Source organism: Rhinichthys klamathensis, unplaced genomic scaffold (genome assembly GCF_029890125.1).
Source record: "Rhinichthys klamathensis goyatoka isolate OS25496 unplaced genomic scaffold, OSU_Roscu_1.1 h1tg000534l_1, whole genome shotgun sequence".
NCBI classification, from domain to species: Eukaryota; Metazoa; Chordata; class Actinopteri; order Cypriniformes; family Leuciscidae; genus Rhinichthys; species Rhinichthys klamathensis.
The window spans coordinates 3,452-26,171 of NW_026607010.1; the positions used below are offsets into that span (position 1 = coordinate 3,452).

General features: G+C 40.0%; 1 long non-coding RNA gene across 1 annotated transcript; it reads left to right on the top strand.

Annotated features, from left to right (window-relative positions):
- Nucleotides 1-22,500: 22,500 nt before the first annotated feature.
- Nucleotides 22,501-22,720, top strand: LOC130073375 (uncharacterized). The gene is made up of 2 exons (XR_008804337.1): nucleotides 22,501-22,594; nucleotides 22,625-22,720. It is a non-coding gene; the product is annotated as an uncharacterized LOC130073375 (long non-coding RNA).

The following is a 22,720-nucleotide window of genomic DNA, read 5'->3' on the forward strand; positions in this document are numbered from 1 at the left end:
TATCATTCCAAACATGTATGACTTATGTTCTTCTGCACAACACAAAAGAAAATAGTTTCAAACAACATTGAACTTCCATTGAATGGACAATAAGATATCTTTGTGTTCCACAGAAGAAGAAAAAAAGGTTTGGAATGATGATGATGAGCAAATGACAGATTTATATATATATATATATATATATATATATATATATATATATATATATATATATATATATATATATATATATATATATATATATTGGGTCAACTATCTCTTGAAACATGTTTTTTTTTCATTTAATGTCATATCTGTTCAATGCTTTGAAAATGTTCAGAATTCTACAATGTTTCATTTATTGCAATGTTTTTAAATGGGGAAAAACCCCTCAAATTTTCAATGTAGCCTCAGACTTCTGAACCTTACTCTATCTCTCAGAGCTGATCTCTAGAAAACATTTAGATGTGCGAGTATGTGAAAGGTTTGTATTTGGCTCATGCGTCTTGTCTGTCTATTTTAAACATCGTTTTCTTCCGCCCAAGGATCATTTGTCCTCCGTCACAGCCATAGAACCGCATATATGTGGAGATCTAGTCTGTCATTTTTCATGGTACGAGGCACAATAATCACTCACAGTAATGTTTCTGTATGTACACACAGTCACGCACAAAATAGGCTGTGCTGCGCTGAATCGATCGTAGTCAGAAATGTGGTTGTACTATTCAGACATGTCCTCAAATAGCTCAATGGGAAATAAGTGACAAGACAAATGAAGAAATTGCATATTGCGGTTTTTAAATAAAATTAGAAGAAGTTACACATGCCTTTGGTTCATGCCCGCCCATGGTATAATGGTTATTTTAGAGTATATATTTAATGGTTATTTTAGAGTATATATTTACATATTCTGACATTAATTACTGACTGCGTGTAAAAAGGGTGACTATGAAGGTGAAAAGGAAACTTTAAGATGGATTTCTATTTCTATTCAAGACACACACAGACAATTCTCTGAGGATATGACATTGAAAAGAAAGAGGGATGCAAGAAGGGAGGGAGAGAGACAGAAAAGGAGACAGAGGCAGAAGAAGAAAGACGTGCTGATTGACGGACTCTCTGGGTGGTGTGGTATTGCTTTGACTTCCTGCATTGAGTTCTGACTTCATTTATTTAAATACAGCCTAAAGCTAAAGAAACACAAGGGAGCGTGTGCCTGTGTGTGTCTTTATCTAATACTCTTTTGTTTTTTGCCACATTGTGATGTGGCAAAAGACACAAGCTATTATTTATCCGAAACAATGCAACAGATGGTTTATTGAGGCACTTGATGTGTCAGTCTGCTTCAGTACTACTTTAATTTCCCATCTGATTCCAGTGTTGGAGGTCAGAGATAATGTGCATCGCGCTGAACCTGGAGATTTGTGCAGTCTGTGTTTATCATTAACATGGTGAGTCACTGCAATTAATCCAGCCTGCACTGCCTGCACTACATAAGCAGCTCGTTTTAAACGACAACAAAAGTGAAAATCCTTCGCTTAGATCGTTATTGCAAAGCAAATGTCATTTCAGCCAGAATCGACGTGTTTTCTGCCAGTTGCCATAGAAACATCCTTCTGCCAGACTGGAGCCTGGTCACTCGGAAAAGTCAGAATGAAATGACTGAAGGTGAATAATTAAAGTGAATGTGTGTGTGTTGACAGTCCAAATGAGCAAAAGGGGTATATGAAAAATGTAGCTTAAAAAAATAAACAAATTTAACATTTACAGAAATAATTTGGAGATGTTCCCTACTCTCTTTGTATCTCTCCTCCCATCCATCTATCTATTTTCAGCAATTACAGTCATGATGAAATGGAAGTATCAACAGATCTTACGCATTGTGATGCATATCCAAGTGAAATGTTGGGTTATAATATTTTGATTAAAAATTACAAGGTCAGTTTTTTTATACATAAATGCATAGATGAATCGTTCACGTTAAGGTCAATAACATGCGTTTAGAAAATAGATAAGGTGAATTTTTATTTCATGCCAGCTTTTTTCCTTTGTAGTTAAAAAATCCATTTCAATTTTAATTTAATTCTACTTCCTTTCAATTCAGTGAATTCTGCATCCTGTTTGCTACCTCAGTTCAAATTCAGCAATTAAACTGGAATTAAAAAGGCTGATTCTAAATGGTGCACAAATATTGAGTACTGATTGTAAATAGACATTAACACTGCAAAATAGTTCATTGAAAATAAAAATAAATTGTATTCAATGTTTGTGTGTGTGTGTGGCTCCATTAGCTTAGCAACATGTAAACTACCCATGCAGTGCATTTCAAATTGGCTACTTATGACTCATCCAACATTGCATGGTGGGGCCAATGTAGGCACAATAGGGACTTGAGGTATGGGCCCTACATGGGTTTGTCCATGGGTTTCTTGGGCTAATCCACATAGGGCCATCATGGAACCCATAGACAAACACATGTAGCGCTAGGGCCCATACCTCAAGTCCCTATTGTGCCCCACCGTGCAATGTTGGCTGGGGAGGTTCCCCAATGTGTAGGATGTTACCTTAATAGGCAGCACACAATATTTTGGAACAGAGATGTTTCGTGTGTTTGTAAAACTCCTAAAAGAGAGATTTACACAAAAATCACAAAAAAAGCTGCAGTTAAAATTACCCCTGTAAATATTTATGAGCCTCAAACTAAAAAAAAACCTGAAAACGACTATAAATCCAAAAATGCTAACCCATAAGCACAATGCTTTTAAAACAAATAGACCTCTGACTCCCATAATAATCTATAAACCTCCAAACACGTCCATGTTCCTGTAATTTCCAAACAGAAGACATAAGAGCTCTCCTTTAGTGCTGAACAAGGTTCAGCTGTTAAATTATCCACTTGTGAGATGGTGGCATGTTTGTGGAACTACGAACTGTCTCGCACTCTTTCTATCATACAATGACCTCCGAGCTCACAGTGGTGGGAAATAAAATGTTTACAGCAAGTGGAGAGCATCATCGAACAGCTGACAAACAGCACCAAGCACACACACGCCACTTTTCAGACAGTTCATCAGCTCTAGGCAGTGATAAACACAGTTGAGAGTCTCTCTGTCGAGTGTTTAAATGAGGATGAGAGAAAGAAAGCCAGGACCAAGTGTGTTGCAATATCCTGGCATGTCCGTTAGCATTAACATTTTACCTCTTTCCTGTGGGTCACAAGTTTACAGACAATAGACAGGCATTTAAATCACTGGATCATGTGATATACACTGATCATAACCGAACCACAAGAGAATTGCTCTTAAAGACAGATCTGATTTCAGCAGCCGGTTCAGTATATGAGAATGAGAAACACAGTTAGTTACTAACCTGCTGAAAAGGGACTTTCCATGCTGGTCCAGGCTAGTCTATGCTGGTTTGGCGCTGGTATATTAGCAAAACTTGGCTGGTAAAGCTGTTCCGTCAGCATGCTCTTTCAGGTAAACCTGTGTGATCAAAATATTTAGCTGGTTAAACCTATTAAACAGAAAACCAGCATCCAATCCACAACATATGCTCATTTCATACACTTTGCACACTCCTTTACAAAGGATGTTTCCCCTGGAGCAACATGAGGTTAAGTTTCTTGATCTAAAGAGGAATGGTAATCTCCATTAATCACTCTTTGAATCACGTCTAATTACTATTAGCCCAGGCCTATAGCCACTAAGTTAAGACTAAATCAGCGGTTTTGTTTTCCACCTCTGTAACTGCTTGTTGTCTACGTTATGCGTTTTATTTTGATTGAATAAAGAGACTGACGGCAACATGGGTCAACTCTTTGTTTACTCTGACATACAACACAAACAAGCGGCCGCTGAGTGAATTGCCCTTAATGTTATCTCTCCCATGAGATTACAATGCAAAAGGGGCAGAGGAGCATGAATCATAAATTGAGTAAAGAAAAATCACATTAAACAAGAAAATAGTACAAAACAAAAAACATACCTGACATAAAAAGCACAAACAAGAGGCCTCTGAGTGAATTCCCCTTAATGTTAACTATCAAATAAATCGCCATGTGCTCTTATTTCTACATATTTAGGCAAAAGACAAGAATAGAACTTAAAAAAGGGTAAAATGACAAAAAATAATCACACGGGTAAGTAAAGCGTCGATGATGTAAGTAACATAAGCAATTCAAATGAAAAATAATAAACTACATACATACTACAGAAAACATCTGCTGCGAGTTGTGTCTTTTTACAACTTGAATCTCAAAGTTTTACAATCAGAAGTCTATCAAAGTTTTTTTTCTGCTGGCACATACATGTGATTGAATATTTCTCAAATTAAGCAAACAGAACAGCTATATTAGAAATAAAATCATGTTTTTGTGTGTTTATAGGTGGAGTTGATCTGTAGAGAGATGATCCGTATGGTTTCACACACATACGCAAGCAAAAACAGAACAGCTAAATCATTTCATTGTCAGAAAAACAAAAATTTATTTTCTAATAAAATAATGCAAAATACTATTTTGTGTCTAGTAAGAAATATTGATAGTAAATTCTCTCAACTCCTTCGCCATTGGCAAATTAGACCTTGGCTGCAAAACAGCAGAACAAGAAAACATGTAGGCTATGATCTCTGGAAACATGTCTCCCCCTGTGATATTGACAAATTTCCATGACAAAAACTTCCTTATTGCATTATTTAAAGAAATATTTCACCACACAACTTTTGTTTACTAACCCTCATGTCTTGCCAAATCATGCATGGCTTTCAGAATCAGAATGATTTCACATCACTTCAGGACTGTAACCCTGACTTATTCAGGGGTTAATGGCCTTCTGCTGACTTCTTGTGTTAGAGCTGCTAGCATGGATGCTAATCAACCTGACAAGTTTCATACTGTGTGATTATTTGTCAAAAACATATCCATCCTTTGAGTGTGTGAGACCGAGAGAGATGTGGACATCTAATAAGACAGTGAGTCAAAGTTAGTTTGAATATTAGCATTCAGTGTGCGACAATATGTTTGTGTCTGTGTGCCACAGGAGCTCAGTCTTAAAGCCTTTTTCCCTAGGGCAGGACTCTTACAACATGGATAATAATAGAATTATTCACAAAGATGTCATTTAAAATGACTTTATCGCCTCACAGCCAAACAGAATAATTTTCCTGCAAGCTTAAAGACATTTTAGTTTTAAGCATTCTAGCGTTGTACTACCAAATGTGTCAAATCAAGTCCTGAATATTTGATAGACAGAAATAAGAAACAGCCCTGGAGATATACTAGATTAAATCTGCTGCATTCTTCATGCGCTGCACATTTGCATGCGTTTTCAGAACTCAAGTGCCTCTCTTGGGCAAAATCTGCTGTTTGTGAGAGTATTCTATGTTCTCTGTCGTTAACCTGTCAGTCTTTGCCCTTGGCCCTCTGTCTCTTGTGTCCTGCTTATTCCAACACGAAAGGAAATATAACTATAATATATAAGTCTAATGGTAAATGTAAGCAACTCTTTGGTTTCTTTTTTTCAGTTCCTATAGCTAACTGTTCAAGAGGGGTCGGAAAGATTTTTTTTTTAAAGAAGTTTCTAATGCTGCATTTACCACAGTTTTTTAAACAGCAATATTGTGAAACATTATTACAATTTAAAATAATGGGCTTCTGTGTTATATTTTTTATTTAATTTATTCCTGTGATGACAAAGCTGAATCTTCAGCATGTTCACTCCAGTCTTCAACGTCACATGATTCTTCAGAAATCATTATAATATGGTATTCATAATATATATAGCATATACCAGGCTTATATGTTGATTCATTTCATCTTCAGCGAGCTACACGCTTCTGCTGACTTGAGAAAAGCCGTCGCCGTCGAGAAGGCATCACTCTAGCGAGCTCCCGGACCCTGAAGAAGCCGGCCGTCTTCGCCACCTTCAGCCGCCCTGTAAGCTAGCGCCATCCGACGACTGTATCCTTCTCTCATTATCTAAAAGAGCGCGAGCGTCTTTTTAAAGATGCCTCGTGCCGCCCGTTGAGGACCGCCCTCTGCTAGATGGCGCTCTTCCCCCACGCTTCCTTCGAAAGCTTGCAGAGCGACCTCGAGCTTTCATGCTCGCGCCTATGCCGCCGCCGGTCAGGCCGCCGCGGCGCTGCATTCTATGTCTGTCCTCCAGGTGCTACAGAGCGATATTCTCCGTGAGTGGGCCGAGAGCGGTAGAACCCCCCCCTCCGCTGTCACGGATCTGAGAAGTGCTACGGACCTCGCCCTTCGCGCCACTAAAGCCGCCGCACAAGCTCTGGGGAGATGCATGGCCAGCCTTTGTGTATCCGAGAGACACTTATGGCTCACGCTCGCCGACATGGGAGATTCTGAGCGCGCCGCGTTTCTTAACGCGCCCCTCTCCCCGACGGGCCTTTTTGGATCTGCTGTCACGGGGATCGTCAATCGCTTTTCCGAGGTCCAGAAAGCCACTCAGGCCATGAATTTGTTTCTGCCCGCCGTGCTAGCTCTTCCGCAGGCCGCTCTCGCGAGCCTCCTGCCAGAGCCCCACCACAGCGCCCTCCTCCGCAGACTCAAACAGCCCAGCGCAGACAGGAAGGCCGCCCTCGCTCTCGCTCTGACAGCCGCCGCAGACCGCCGCCCCCACGGGGTCCGCGACCCAAGATCACGCTGAAGCCTGATCATCAGAAGTCTGCCTAGCACAGTTAAGAAAACGACGGCGCTCTCCCGCTGCGGCCGGACCGCCGTCAAAGCTTCACCCTCTGCCAGTCCCCGTTGTTTCGCCGACTGCTGTAGTGTTTACCGCCACAAACAAGCCGGTGTCCCAGCCCGCTTGCGAGCGACAAAAAGCCGTTTTTACGGCTACCCAGAGAAATCTCAAAAAGAGAAAATATGCCAGTTGTGTAGAAAATGTGCCCACAATCATGTGTTCACCCATACACACAAGCATAACATATCCCGTGTCTCTCTCAGAGCCCCCCCACATGAAGCGGGCACAGCCCGCTCTAGTATCAGAGAACATAAACACGCCCACGAGCTCATGCGCGTGTCCCCTCTCTGCTCGCTCTGTTTCACGGCCCATAGACTCCTCTCTGAGTGTAAGCCTCGTTGCCACACACATTCAAAGCGCGCCCACACACTGTGTCCAGCCCGCTATGTGCAGCAATCAGGGCGATATAGCCATTCGGCCACTAGCCGCATGCTCCAAAGTGTGGGAAGCCATTCCAGGCATTTCCCCGTGGGTGCTAAGCATTATAAAGAACGGCTATCTGCTACAGTTTCGCCGCCGCCCGCCTCGTTCGCGCGCTCGGCTCGAATCTACTGTCAGCCCGCTGGCCGCCAACACGCTCCGCTCAGAAATTGCGACGCTGTTGCAAAAGGGCGCTATAGAGAGAGTCCCGCCATCTATGACCGAGTCGGGGTTTTACGGCCGTTATTTTCTGGTTCCCAAGAAAGACGGCGGCCTCAGACCGATTTTAGATCTCAGGTTTTTGAACAAAGTGCTCATGAAGAGACCGTTCAAGATGCTCACTATCAGGAAACTCCTCGCGCAGGTGCGCCAGGGGGACTGGTTCATCTCTCTAGACCTGAAAGACGCCTATTTTCAGATCCAGATAAATCCACGTCACAGGCCATTCTTACGTTTCGCCTTCGAGGGTCATGTTTATCAATACGCCGTTCTCCCGTTCGGCTTATCCCTGGCGCCCCGTACCTTCACGAAGTGTATGGATACGGCGCTCGCCCCCCTGCGGAGCCAGGGGCTGCGCATATTGAATTATCTGGACGACTGGCTGATTTTGGCTCAATCACGGACGGAGCTTCTGTCGCACCGCGCAGTTCTCCTCGACCATCTGAAAACGCTGGGCCTCTCTGTCAACTGGACAAAGAGCTCCCTTCAACCCAGTCAATCGATTTCCTTCCTAGGAATAGATTTGAACTCGGTCACAATGACGGCTCGCCTGTCTACACAGCGCGCGCGCAGTGTACAGCGACTGGCCGCCTCGTTTCAGATGGGCACCCGCACACCTCTGAAAACTTTTCAGAGGATGCTGGGTTACATGGCCTCAGCCTCCGCTGTGCTTCAGCTGGGCCTTCTGCACATGCGCCCGCTTCAGCTCTGGTTAAAAAGCCGTGTACCCCACCGCGCGTGGAACACGGGCCGCCAGCTGATCAGGGTTACGCAGACATGTCTCACGGCACTGCAGCCATGGACAGTAGCAGAATGGTTTCGGCGAGGCGTCACGATGGGGACCTTTTCCCGCCGAAAGGTCATCTCGACAGACGCATCCAACACGGGTTGGGGGGCGGTCTGCGAGGGCTCACCGGCCTTCGGCCATTGGTCGACTCAGGAAAGCCCCTTGCACATAAACTGTCTGGAAATGCTTGCGGTCGAGAACGCGCTCTCGCGCTTCCTCCCGCTCATTCGGGGACACCACGTCCTGATCCGTTCAGACAACATGGCTGTGGTCTCCTATCTCAACCGTCAGGGCGGTGTCAGATCCAGGAATCTCTTCCTGCTGACACACCGCATTCTAGTTTGGTCTCAGAGCCGCCTGCTCTCGCTCAGAGCGACGCATGTGCCGGGCCATCTGAACGACGGTCCAGACATACTGTCCAGGAACCTCATCTCCACAGGAGAATGGTCCCTGAACACACAAACGGATCCTCATAGCCCCGCGCTGGGAGAGTCAGACTTGGGTTCCGGAGCTCACTCAGCTGTCACAGACAGCCCCGTGGCCCATCCCAGTCAGAGCAGATCTCCTCTCTCAAGCTCGCGGCACGATCTGGCACCCCCATCCACGGCGCTGGGCGCTACATGCATGGGTGATCAACGACTATTCGTCGATTTGCCAGAGGGAGTAAGAAACACTATCATACAGGCTAGAGCACCTTCCACGAGAAGGCTCTATGCATCTAAATGGTCTGTGTTCTCAAAATGGTGCACCGACAAAAATCTGGACCCACGGTCGTGCGAGGTGCCGTCTTTGCTTGTTTTCCTTCAAGAGATGCTGGACAAGGGCAGGTCCCCCTCCACTCTTAAGGTTTACGTGGCAGCCGTCGCGGCGTTCACTGAACCCCAATGCGCTCAGTCCCTGGGCAAAGACGAGTTAGTCATCCGCTTCCTCAGGGGAGCTAAGAGGATGAACCCTCCGCGCCCCCCTTCGGTTCCTATCTGGGATCTTTCTATAGTTCTCGAAGCTATGAAAGCACCCCCGTTCGAACTGCTCGAGACTGTGGACCTAAAATACCTCTCGCTCAAAACCGTTTTTCTGACGGCTCTGTCCTCAGTAAAACGCGTGGGGGATCTTCACGCGCTCTCATCCAGCACCGCGTGTCTTGAGTTTGGACCGAATGATTCTGTCGTCATTCTCAAACCTAGGCATGGCTATGTCCCGAAGGCGATTGGTACCCCGTTCAGGGCTCAGATTATTTCCCTATCGGCTCTGCCTTCATCCGATAGTGAGCGCGACGCCAATCTCCTCTGCCCGGTGCGGGCCCTGAGATTGTACACTACGCGCGCTGCCGCGTTCAGACGCGCTGAGCAGCTTTTCGTGTCGTTTGGGGGGCGCACCAAGGGTCTGGCCGCCTCAAAACAGACGCTGTCTAGATGGATAGTGGACGCGATTGCCTCTGCTTACGCATCTAAATGCCTGCCCTGCCCTCTGGGCATCAGGGCTCACTCCACTAGAGGCATGGCCTCATCGTGGGCATGGTCCTGTGGAATTTCCATTCATGACATTTGTGTGGCCGCGGGATGGGCCTCCCCGTCCACCTTTGTCAGATTTTACAACTTGGAAGTTCCCGCCTTGCAGGCAAAAGTACTAGCCGTCTAACGATCAGCTCCCTAAGAAGCTGCATTACTGGGAGTCCCTCACACAACCGGTTCGCCCCTTGTGCTCCCCTTAGATGCTTATGTATACACTTCATGTGCCCGCTCTGCCGGCCTCATATTACATTCACTCCACGTTAAGAATCCCCCGGTATCTCCCCGGGATTCATGAGTGGATTCATAGCGCGCACGGCGTTGACCAGGTGTTCCCGCAGCGTAAGCTAGCTTACGCAATACGAGAGAACCTCTCGTAAGAGAACGAATCGGTTACCTAACGTAACCTCGGTTCTCTCTAGATGAGGGAACGAGTATTGCGTTCCCGGCCGTGCTTGCGCTACTAGCGTTTCGCTTCACGCTGAAATAAATCAACATATAAGCCTGGGAGAGACTGTTATATACACCATAGCCACGCCCATTCTGGCGGGCCATGACGCAATGAGCGCGCGGGCGCTTCTCATTGGCAGCGGGTTCAGCCCCGCTCTCCCATAGGCTTAAGCAGTTCTCTCTGAGCGAACCAATGAGCCGCTAGCTAGCCTGCTCAAGGTCTGCCGCAGAGGAACTGCGTTGTCAATGGATACAAATTATGAAATAATTTTTTGGCTTCAAATTCTCAGCAAAGATTAATCTTTCCCGCAGCGTAAGCTAGCTTACGCAATACTCGTTCCCTCATCTAGAGAGAACCGAGGTTACGTTAGGTAACCGATTCGATATCCCTGAAGCTGAATATAAACATTGTTTTGGTTGTCCTTCGGCTCTGCGTGACTGTGCGGATGACCCTTCACGATAGATATGCTTGCCTTTTGCTTTACAAAATCTAAAACTTTTCAGGTTTTACAAGGAACTCTTTTAGAGAGCAGCAGCAATTCAATAAAAGTAGTTCCTCACCTTTTGAGTAATAAAAACGCCATCTCCGGGTCGCTTTTACAATATTTCAAAGTCCTCAGTTCTCGCCATCTCTGAAAAGCCAAGCCGACATTGATTCTCGTATCATTACGAACTCTGTCGTATTTGCCAGCAGACAGTTCGGCGTTTTCTTTTTAACGGGTGATTCCCAGATTTTTGTTGCGCTCATATGTGACAACTAACCAACCTATGCCACTCCCACACAGCATGCACCAAAGTAACCAGAACAACTTTTCTCTAGGCTATATTTACGGATATGATGAGACAGACATCACTGTGATGTTTGTACGTAATTTCCCGCGAAAACCATCCCGTCAGGTCAACACTACCGCAGTAGCCTGAATCAGGGTAAGACAAAAACACGTTTTGGAAGAAGAACTGATGATGTATTGTTTAATTATTTAAAATGTATTAATTTTGAGTCAAAAAGTTGCATAGTGTAGCCTTTAAATTTAATTTAAAAAATGATCAAAAGTATTATTGTTATTATTTTTTAATTTATTGACCCCAAAATTTCTAAACAATAATGTAGATTTAAATTTGAAGTTGTACACCCTGGTTCTGGTAGCCAACAGGTAAAAAAACTGCAGATGTTATTCTACATAAAGACAACCTACAACCAGAGACGTTCCACACTGCAAAACATTCTTAATGTTTTTTTTTTTTTTTTTTTTTACTTGTTTAGTTAGCATAAATATCGAAAGAAAATGAAAATGAACACTCCATAAGATTGCATATTTTGTCTTACTGTAGGTGTACTGGCAGTTTTTTATTTATTTATTTTTAATTTATTTATTCTAAAATTCCAGTGCAGTAGGCTAAGACAAAAAACACAGATACATTTTTAATATTGCATGCCATTTGCTTCTCCAGTAAGTTGTTGTCAATCTTGTTTCAAGCATTTTTTGACATGTCAAGTGAAAAATAATACAAAAATAAGAAAGGAGCACATTGGTGATGTAATGTAATATACACTGAATGCAGTCTCCCCTACAAAAAATAAGTATACTTCAATATCATTTTATTAAGTATACTTAAGTAAAGTTCAAGTATATTTTTAAGTAAGTACACTAATATCAATGTAGTGTTGTGGAGAAAAGTTCCAGAAGTCAAAATAAGACTTTATTAAACAAAGCAACAAAGCCGAGATGCCTGCAGGACATCTGAATTTATCTCTGGCCAGGGTGCCATTCTTATACATTTTTCTTATCTGTTATTTCGCAATAACCAAGTGACTTAATTCTCTGGTAAGAATCACCCCACCTGTTTTCCACCATTAAGTTTCACTTATCTCGCCTTTCTCTCGAATTGTGGAAACCTGCCGATTGATGGTCAACGCTTTCTCAGAGGCAAGAAGCTTCCAAGTGACACCTCGTAACCATCATCTTACTCTTTCACAGTTTTGTTTACGGAAAAATCCCTGACTATGCAAAAACTGCTCAGTGAACACACAAACTTCTCAGAAACACTTGACCTTTGTAATCAGTCACGTATAGGCCATGATGCCTCAAAACACATCTAGCTTGTATATATTCAAACTATTTATTTTCTATAGGATAAATAAAATATGTCATCACTAGTCGTATACTTGTAAGATAGGCCTACTACTTGGGGCTAAATTGGCCCACTTTTTAAAAGTATACTTTTAAGTATATTTTACTGTTTGTATATGTATAACTGTTTGGGTACACAACTAGTTTACAATACGTTTTTCGTTTATACTGCATACTACAAGTGAACTTATAGGTATACTAATAGTTTACTACACTGAACAAAATTATAAACGCAACACTTTTGTTTTTGCCCCCATTTTTCATGAGCTGAACTCAAAGATCTAAGACTTTTTCTATGTACACAAAAGGCCACCAGCGGTTTTTGTTTTAAAAAGTTGCCAGTGTCTGTATCAGTTTTCTTTATAAATCAATACTTTCAAACAATGCAAGTTTATAGTATGTAAAACTGTGAAAAAAAGGTATTGGTTTCACTTTATTTCGATGGTCCCTTTAACACATTCTGTTGACTATAAGTAACGTTACACCTACATCTCTACTAACTCTTATTAGAGTGTAGAGTAGACTGGTAGGGTTAGGGTTAGAATAAGTTGACATGCAGTTGCAAAGTTACTTATGGTCAGTAGAATGTCTGTTGGGGATCATCATAAAGAGATAGCAGATATTAAGCAGACAGTCTACTAATACTCTAATGGGAGTTAGTTGACATGTAGTTGCAAAGTTACTTATAGTCAACAGATTGTTTAAAAGGGGCCATCTAGGCAATCAAATCAAAAGAGTGAACACAACTACAAGCCAAATACTTTTAAGTATCTAATAATGGTACTCAAAAGATTGAGTATATATAGGCCAAGGCAGTATAAGTCAAGTATACTTAAGTGTGATTTTAAGTATTTTTCTGAGAAGTACATAAAAAGTAGACTGAAAGTATACTTTCTTATTTTTTGTTTTGTTTAAAAGAAGTATAGCAATAGCACACTTGAATAAACTTCTGCTTTGTAAGGGCTGCTAAGTCCACACCAGTGCAGGTTCAAAGGGCACAGTGTGGCTGTAAAGAAGCGCTTGTAAACACCTATGTTAAGCTTAAAATGATAAACGGGACACCCTAAAATGACATGGACTTCTTGGCCACGCTTGAGCAGAAATTACGGGACCGCTAGTCCACATCAAGTGTGAGATTAGGGATGGGGCCACCATGTTGAACGTCATATAACCAAGACTGGTACAATCCTGGTATAAAACCTGTCTGCTAAATGCATTGAATGTGCTCTTTAAATGTGGAAACACTGATTTACTAAAAAGAGAAAGATTTGCTAAACAGAAGGATGTGACAGCAGCCGGTAGTGTGTGAGTGTGTGAGTTATGGCTCTTGTCTTGTGTCTCAGCCCGAGGTCACGATCAAAGCCGCTTTCATTTCCCCTCCAAGGCAGAGAGCAGCAGTCCCATTGCTAACATGATGTAATTCCAGTTAAGACTGACATATTTGAATGCGACCTTTGAGTTTAAGCACAAGGGCTGACCTTTTGATCCATATGCAAAGAACAGTGAGGCCTCCGACATATTTCAGAGTTTAAAGAGGTAATACATCATGTTAGAGAATCTCCTTACGACAGCCGCACATACCACAAAAACACAGAGGGTTGTCAAACTCTGCAAGCAGAACCTGTCCCAAGACAACAGAAAAAAGAGTGTGTGAGATAAAAAAAACGTGAGAAGGAAAGAGAAAGAAAGATTTAAGCATATGATATATCTCTGGAGATTGTAACAGGTGCTTTAACAGGTGTTAACTTCATAGCGGAAAAGCGCCAGATGATTCCTGACTGATGTGTCCGTATGAAGGCAGGATGGTCACTTAAGCTCAGGGATTCCCATTTTTTCTGGGGCAGATGTTCAGATTGTTTTAGTTCTTCGTGGGCTGAATAGTTGATGCATAAAATTGTGTTCTAAGTTTCCAGCAACAAGGAATACGGCTACTCCCCACACTGAGTGTGAAACTACTGCGCAAATTCGCAATGTATTACAGACGATTCGAATGTGTATGTGGAGCGCAATGCTACAGAAATATATCGTAGGCGAGACTGGTTAGGACAAAAATTCAGTTTACAAAGGTCTTCATGTTATTGCAACAATGGACATGTAATATGTTCCTTAATGTTTAATTTTTTTCTGTTTCAATCAAGATTTTTGGTTTAAATATTTATAAACCTAAAATCTTGATTAATATGTTTTGAAAGTTAAGTTTTATATGAATATAAAATACCTTTTAAAAGGTCGGGGTTGGTAATATATTTTTTTTAAGTTTTTGAAAGAAGTCTAATATGCTCGTCAAAACTTTGTTTGATCAAACATTTTTTATTTTAGTATTATAAAATGTTATTTATTACTGTGATGCAAAGCTGAATTTTCAGGATCATTACTCCAGTCTTCAGTGTCACATGATCCTTCAGAAAATATGCTGATTTTGTGCTCAAGAAACATTTCTTGTTATTATCAATGTTGAAAAAATGTGCTTAATATTTTTGTGGAAACTGTGATACTTTTTTTCATGATACTTTGATGAATAGAAAGTTCAAGAGAATACTATTTATTTTAAATAGTAATCTTTTGTAACATTATAAATGTCTTTACTCCTTGCTGAATAAAAGTATTAATTTTTATAAGAAAAAAATCTTACTGACTCGAAACTTTTGGATGGTAGTGTGATAGTGTTTTTTCACATCATTTTTTAAACACCTTTTAACCTTCACTACTTCATCTAAATGGTCCTGCAGTGTGAAAAAAAATCGTTTTTAAAAGTCTTTCAATTAATATGGCCCTAAAAGCTGCATAATAATTTTAAAAGATCTAGAAAATGCTGTTGAAAATAGTTTTGAATGGAACAAAGCATGTCACACTGAAGGACACGTCAACTTCCCACCTGCATTACAGCTATAATTGCGGGTTACTACAGACAGATTAGACAAATATTCAAAACTTTCACTGACTGAAACAGTGAAGCAGACTTCTGTGAACACACATAACAAAAGACCCAGAGTTTGTGTCTTGTCAGTGTATGAAGAATATCTGTGTCACGATCTGGCCAGCTGGCAGGTTTCTCCTCCAGACTGTGAGTGACACACAAAGCTGTCATGTGTAACTGGTGACACAGTTGTCCATGCGTGAGCGGTGGCGGGTCGTCTGTGTAAAACATAGCAGTCGGCACTCAGCACAAACAGACCTATTATCAGTGTCCTGTGCTTTTAGCATAGCAAAAGAAAAAATCCATCGTCATTTACTGATCATACATTTACCCCGGGGTGGAATATTCTCTCTGCTCCGATCCTGGACTCGCTTTCCATCACTCTATGTACAGCAAAACTGATCCCTGATCAGACGAAAACAGCACTTTAACGCAACAGAAACTGTGTCATGATCCTAAAGCACTTCCTGCATCATATGACTGTAACTTTTGCCTGAAGACATCGCAAATGAGGACAAATTCCTGCCGGTGAAAGAGATGGTGGCCGAAAAAATGGGTTGTGCCTACATCTTTTCTGAAAAAACAAAAACATACATAATGCTAAATACAAATAATAAAAAGTAAATATATGTAATAGTGCATAATTACTAAACTAAATAGGCTTATCAACTTATTAAAGAGAAGAGAAAAGGCTTAATATCTTTTGTTGTTCACATCAAAGACAATCAAACTCACTTTTTTAGCACAAAATGACAGAAGATTTCCAAATTACGTTGATATCAATATAAACAGGTTGCATGACATGCTCTGAAAACCATGAACAAAACTACACAAGGATATAGAAATGAGAGACTACGTTAAATAGGCCTGCTATTTAAAAAAAAAATAGTTTTGTCAGTGTATGAAGAATATCTGTGTCACGATCTGGCCAGCTGGCAGGTTTCTCCTCCAGACTGTGAGTGACAAAAACTTGCCTTAAGTACAATCAAGTTGGATGTTTAAGTCATTTCAACTTTCATCATTAAACAGACTTAAAGGGATAGTTCACTTTGAAATAAATTTTTGGTATGTTTTATACCTCAAGGGCATCCAAGATGTAGGTGTCTTTGTTTCCGCAGTAGTTTCAATTTTGATATTTTTAGGTAGAGCAGTTTGTGTGAGAAAACGAACAGTATTTATATCGTTTTTACCTCTTGTAAACACAGCCACATCCAAGTGATCTGATGGCGCGTACACGCGCGAGAGATCACTTCCGGCGCTTTCCGGAAAAGACCGAAGCGCCGGCGCCATCAGATCACTTGGATGTGGCTGTGTTTACAAGAGGTAAAAACGATATAAATACTGTTCGTTTTCTCACACAAACTGCTCGTTTCGTGTCTTAGGCCATCAATGTGTACTTACATTTACGAGTCATTAAATCATGTTTAATTTGGACTTCTCTGTGCATACTCTTTGAGGAAGTTACCATAGACCTGCATTATATGACTAACAGACAAGAATGGTGTGACCTAAAAATATCAAAATTGAAACTACTGCAGAAACAAAGACACCTACATCTTGGATGCCCTTGAGGTAAGCTAAAACATACCAAAAATGTATTCCAAAGTGAACTATCCCTTTAAAAATGAGTTAAATCTTGTATAACTTAAAACATTAACTTATTTTGACGAGTTAAAGCAATGTAAAAGCATGTTGTCATTACTTATTGATCATATTTTTTTATGTGTATTATTATTATTATAATAAATGTATTTATTAGTTTGATTTAAGGCTTATTTGTTTTGTTAACCTTTGTACAATAAAATTTTTGGCTCTGTTGGGTCGCCGCTTGATGGTGGAAAACCATTGAAATAACGCGCTTAAAAACATTTTACAGGTGCTGATTGTTAATTTTATAGATAAGCATTTATTTTCCGCCGACTGTACATTATCCTGCGTAATCAAATAAGGGCTACTTATCAAATAAATAAAATATGAAATATTGATTCGAGTTGAAATTGTTTTATGCCAGAAGAAAGACCACTGGGGGATATGAGAGACATGAATCTAGCCAGTCATTACATAAAAATATCTGAAAGCTGAAATTGTCCAATCAGAATCAAGTGCTCCAGTGAGCAGTGTAATAAAATGATGTATTATGCAGCTGGAAATGAGAGATTTGTTCTTTTTATATGCACTTCCATGTGTCCGCCCCCTTCCCCCATCTCAGAAATGGTTTTCTGAGCAAAGCTGAAATTGGAAATCTAATAAGAGCACTTTTCATTGACAACCGCTGGCTGAGGACTGAAGCTATTGGCTGCGTTACAGCTGTGAGAGTCAATCTCTTCAAGTGGAGTGAATGGCCACTGAGAGTCTTAGACAATACCACGCTGACAGAGAGACTATTTCAGCGAGGAGCGAGAGAGCGAGGCGTACGTGGTGTGGTGGGGTGGGGTGATTGTCTCTGACTCGATGTGGACGTGTTCATTAACCTCTGAAATCTCTCTCTGTGGCCCACAATAGCAGGACTATTCATTCACTGACTGGATGGCGTGATAAATGAAGGGCAGAGATAAACAGAAAGACCGCGCTGCTCTGACAGGATGAATGAAGCTACCATGTGTCCAATCAGGAGTTGAAAACAAGATGCATCTTCATTAAATCTGTGGTATGGAAAACACTGGGAGGAAATGTGAATAAACGGTAATGAATGGTGATTTTGAGAATGTAGGTCACTCTTTCTCTCCGTCACTCTCTATCGCTTTCTTTTTTTTCCCCACTGCATTGTCCTCTAACTATACAATTCTTAGCTTCTTTATCCTTTTTGACCTCCTCACATGACAGATCACACACCCCTCAGTATCTTTTTTTTCTGTGTGAGATCTCCGGAGAAAATGACAGGAGTTGAATGCTGAATTAATCTTTTTCTAGTTTCAAAGTCAAGTTATAAATGAACGTAAAAACAGAAAGCGTTTCCAATTGTTTTTCAATGTAAACCTGTGCTAGACTGATGTCTTTAACAGACGCGGAATTCTAAAAAACGCGGCGCTCAAGTTAAAAGTTCAACTTTAAAAAAAAGCGTTTCCAGACCTTGCGCTTTCCCACTTCCACTGACCTGAGTCTCGCGTTTTTAACAGCATAAAACACATTATGTTAATTAGAGTCTAAAATGTCTTTATCAACTGTAAATAAAAGTCTGACTGCCCTTATTAAAGTTAACGTCCCCAACCACTTCAAATAAAACCAAAAACTATGCCAACTATGGTTTTGCTACACTAACCATAGTTTAACCACGGTATTTGTAGTAAAACTGTGATTAATGGTGATCAATCCGGCAAAATTATTATTTTTATTTTTTTACTAATTACACATAAGACCAGGGTGACCTTATTGGTTTTATCATGTAATTATTCACATGATCAGAGCTCGTTAATTCCAGTTTGCCCCTCTTGTCTTAAAGTTAAAAAAAAAGAGAAAAAAAAGCAGCATGTGACCAGTGGAAAAAATGAAGCTACATTTTTTTAATATGTAACTGATTCAATCCATTATAAAAAAAGAAAAAAAAGTCTGCTGGTAAAAAATATTACAATCATGTTACTTTATTGTTTGCAATTTTCTTTTGGGTCTTATTGAGCAACTGAGCAAATTTTGCTTCTTTCTCTTTGTTATTTCCCACCGGTTACAACTGTGACCAAAAATAATCCACATGTACTTTCACTAACATCTTAAAAACTTTTTCAGAAAAACCATGAAGGCTTATTTCATCGGTCTATCCAAGGAGTAATATACAAATCTCTAATTTCCAGCTTCATTCATCATTAAACTGCTCACTGGAGCACTTGATTCTGATTGGACAATTTCAGCTTTCAGATATTTTTATATAATGACTGGCTAGATTCATGTCTCTCATATGATATATCCCTCAGTTTCTTCTGACATAAAATAATTTCGACTTGAAACAATTGAATATTTTATTTATTTGATAAGAAGCCCTTATTTAATTCATTTGGGATCGGTGTTGTTATTGTTAACTAAAATGTTTTCAGTAATTGAAATAAGCTGAAATAAAAATAATGTAAATATTAGATAAAAATAAAATTTAAACGCCTTGGGAACCAAATGAAATAAGTTATAGTACGTAGGCCCGGTTTCACAGACAGGGCTTAGATTAAGCTAGGATTGGGCCTTAGTTCAATTAGGACATTTAAGTAGCTTTTATAAACATGCCTTAAAAAAACATCACTGGTGTGCATCTCTAGACATGCAAAACAATGACACTGACATCATTTAAGATATATCAGTGCAAGCTGCTTTTAGTTAAAACAGCTCAACAAACATGCATTTTAGTCTGAGACTAGGCTTAAGTCTTGTCCGTGAAACCGGAGGTAAAATGACTTAAACTAAACTAAAATACAAAGAAATGAAGACATTAAAAAAAAGAAGACGACAAAAATACTAAAAATAAAGCTGAAAAATATTAAATGGCATATACCATATATAAATAATACCAACCCTGCTTTGGATCAAATGGGTTAATTATTGATTGTTTAATTATATTGCTTAGCTTAAAACTCAATAGAAACTGTTGTTTTTTCTAGATATTAATTACAGGCTGCTGACAGTCTTTAACTACATTAATTGTACATTAAAGACCTCAAAATGTTTCTGCTCTATCTGAACTAACAGTTGATCAAGCCACTTATCCAGTAAAGCAGAACCAACGAGTCTCTTCTAAACATGAACCAATTCAGATAGTGTTGCAGAACAGTTGCCTTTGCTTCTCCTGAATTTGCCCTCCTGCACACCACTTTGTCTCACAGAGATGAGTCTGTCAGACTCCTGTCACTTCTGTGTGTGTGTGTGTGTGTGCTCTGCCCCACGGTCAGAATAAGACCTTTTACGAATTATAAACCACAAACTCAAGCAATCACATCTACTATGCTGAAACACACACACACACACACACACACACACACACACACACATAAATACTTAAAGGAATTGGAAAAAATTACAGTCAGGAATGCTTTTGGGTGTGTGGGAAATATTCACTGTTCTTTTTATCTAGTTGTTTGTGTGAGAGAGAAAGCACAAGAAGAAATAAAGTGTGTGTCCATGTGTGTAATTAGCACATCTGTTGCTAGGTTCCAGGTGAGAGTGGCACCTTCAAAAACATCTGGAGGAAGGGCTTCTCCATCTGCTCCGGCCCAGCACTCTCTGCCTCTTTCTTTCTCTCTCTCCAGCTTTTTCTTTCCATTTTTATCCTGGTGAACATGCACATTTTTAAATATTAAAATAGCAGTCGTTTCAGTAGCAATAAGAATCGTGTGGAATTGAATGATTCCTATTCCACTAATCAGTGTTTCAGGCTAAACTGCATGATTGTGCAATTTACACATAACGAAAGGAAATGTACAACACATTCAAAAGTTTGAGGTCAGAGAGATTTGTAAAGGAATTCATATTTTTTATTCAGCACCGATGCATTAAATTGATCAAAAGTGACAGTAAATATATTTATGTTACCAAAGATTTTTATTTCAAATAAACGCTGTTCTTTTTAACTTTCTATTTGTCAAAGAATCATGTGCTGCATCCGAAATCTCATATTGTATAGTAGTTACTACATTTGGTTTGAAACTTACTTTGCAACCATTAAAAAAAAAGTATGTTCAATATAGTATCAATTTGGGTAGTGTGAATGAAATTCGGACATACTACATCCGCCATGTTGTTACTGTCACGTGATACCAGCGTCAGTTGTGTCGCTTCACTGCCATTCATAATTCCTCTCCCGTGGCCTCATGGGATAGTAAAGTGTCCTTCAAATGCGCACTTCAGATCTCGATAGAAACAGTAGGTCATCCAGTATACTTTTCGCCTACTGTCTTATGAATACTATGAATTTAGAAATCTCAGCTCACATAAGTTTTTTCACCTACTATAATATAGTATGGAAGTTGGCATATTTGGACGCAGCAAAGGTTTCCACAAAATTATTAAGCAGCACAACTGTTTTGATAAAAAAATAAATTAAAAAAAATTCAAATCAGCATATTATAATGATTTCTGAAGGATCATAAGGCACTGAAGACTGGATTAATTATGCTGAAAATTCAGCTTTGCATCATAGGAATACATTTTTTTTATTAAATTAGAATTTAGTTATTTTAAATTGTAATAATATTTCACTATTTTACCATTTAACTGTATTTTTTTTATTCTATTTGTGTATTCTTACCGACCCCAAACTTTTTAATATATGTATATTAATTGTCTTTGTATTATCTTGCTGTCGAAAAATATCTTAAAACATAATTTCACCCAGAAAACCCCATCAGACCATTTTAGTATGTCGTTTTGTCTACATCAAGTCATTAATGCAACCAAATGTTAATGAAAATAATTTTGCTGCAGAATTTCTTCTGAATAAGAGCAGGTTTCTCATTTTTTATTGTAATGTAACCATTTTTAGAAGTAAGCAGGAGTATGTGGGGCATATCTGGAGTAAAGGAAAACTGGATTGACTTTCTATTTAGACTGACCTTTGACCCTGGTGACCTTTTCTCCATCAATGACAGAATGACTAATTTTGCAAAGCAAATGAAAATTCTAGAAAAAAAGGCTAGGAGGTGGAAACAAGCAAAATTTCATGATCAGGACAGCAGGCATCAAAATAACTCCAGCACAAATGAAAACTCAGCAGATGATTTTGCTAAACTAAAGCAAAACAACAAGACTAAGGAGTCAGCTGACACGACATTAAAAAGTTACCGTAGTAAAAGTAAAAACATTCAAAAGTAGCAAAGTAGAAACCTGTAATATTGAGTTAATACATAAAAACACATTCTCACCTGTGAATTCTTTGTGAATTGAAATCTTTGCGGTTTCATAAGCAGAAGCTGCACAATGTTGTGGCATCATTGAATCTTAATGTGAGTGACGACACGCTGACCTTTTGCAAGATGGCGGGCATGCCGACGTGTGTAGAGTGGTTGAATGTGGCATCTACGTATACATATCTATGGATCTCTCCCTCACAGACACACACACACACACGTGAAAACACAGAGTGTACAGCAAACAGAAGAGCATCCCCTTCCTTTATTTTACAAGAGTTTTGTACAGTCTAAAGTTAAACAGCTGCTGTGTTTCTAAACATCACCAATTTCTCAACAGCGTATAAACAACACAAAATAACAGACACAGGCAGAAACAAAAAGCAAAAAACCCTGTACAGAGTCCTGTAAACAAACTAACACAAAATATCCAGAAAATCATACATTAGTCCATTGGAAACCCCATATCTCTGCCCGCTCATGACCTCTGACCTTTAGGACACTTATGGAGGATACACACATAAATAAAAGAACCAAAGGCGCCATGTGTTTAACGCTTCTTCATTCAAATTGTTACAATCTGGAAATGTGACATTTAAAAAGGTGCAAAAGAGGTTTTGTTCATTTGAAAAGGTTAAAAAGGGTTGAAAGTTCAAAACAGGATGAGCAGGGCAAGATCAGGAGCAAATTTCCATACTGGATATACGGAGGAACAAAGAAGAAGAAAAA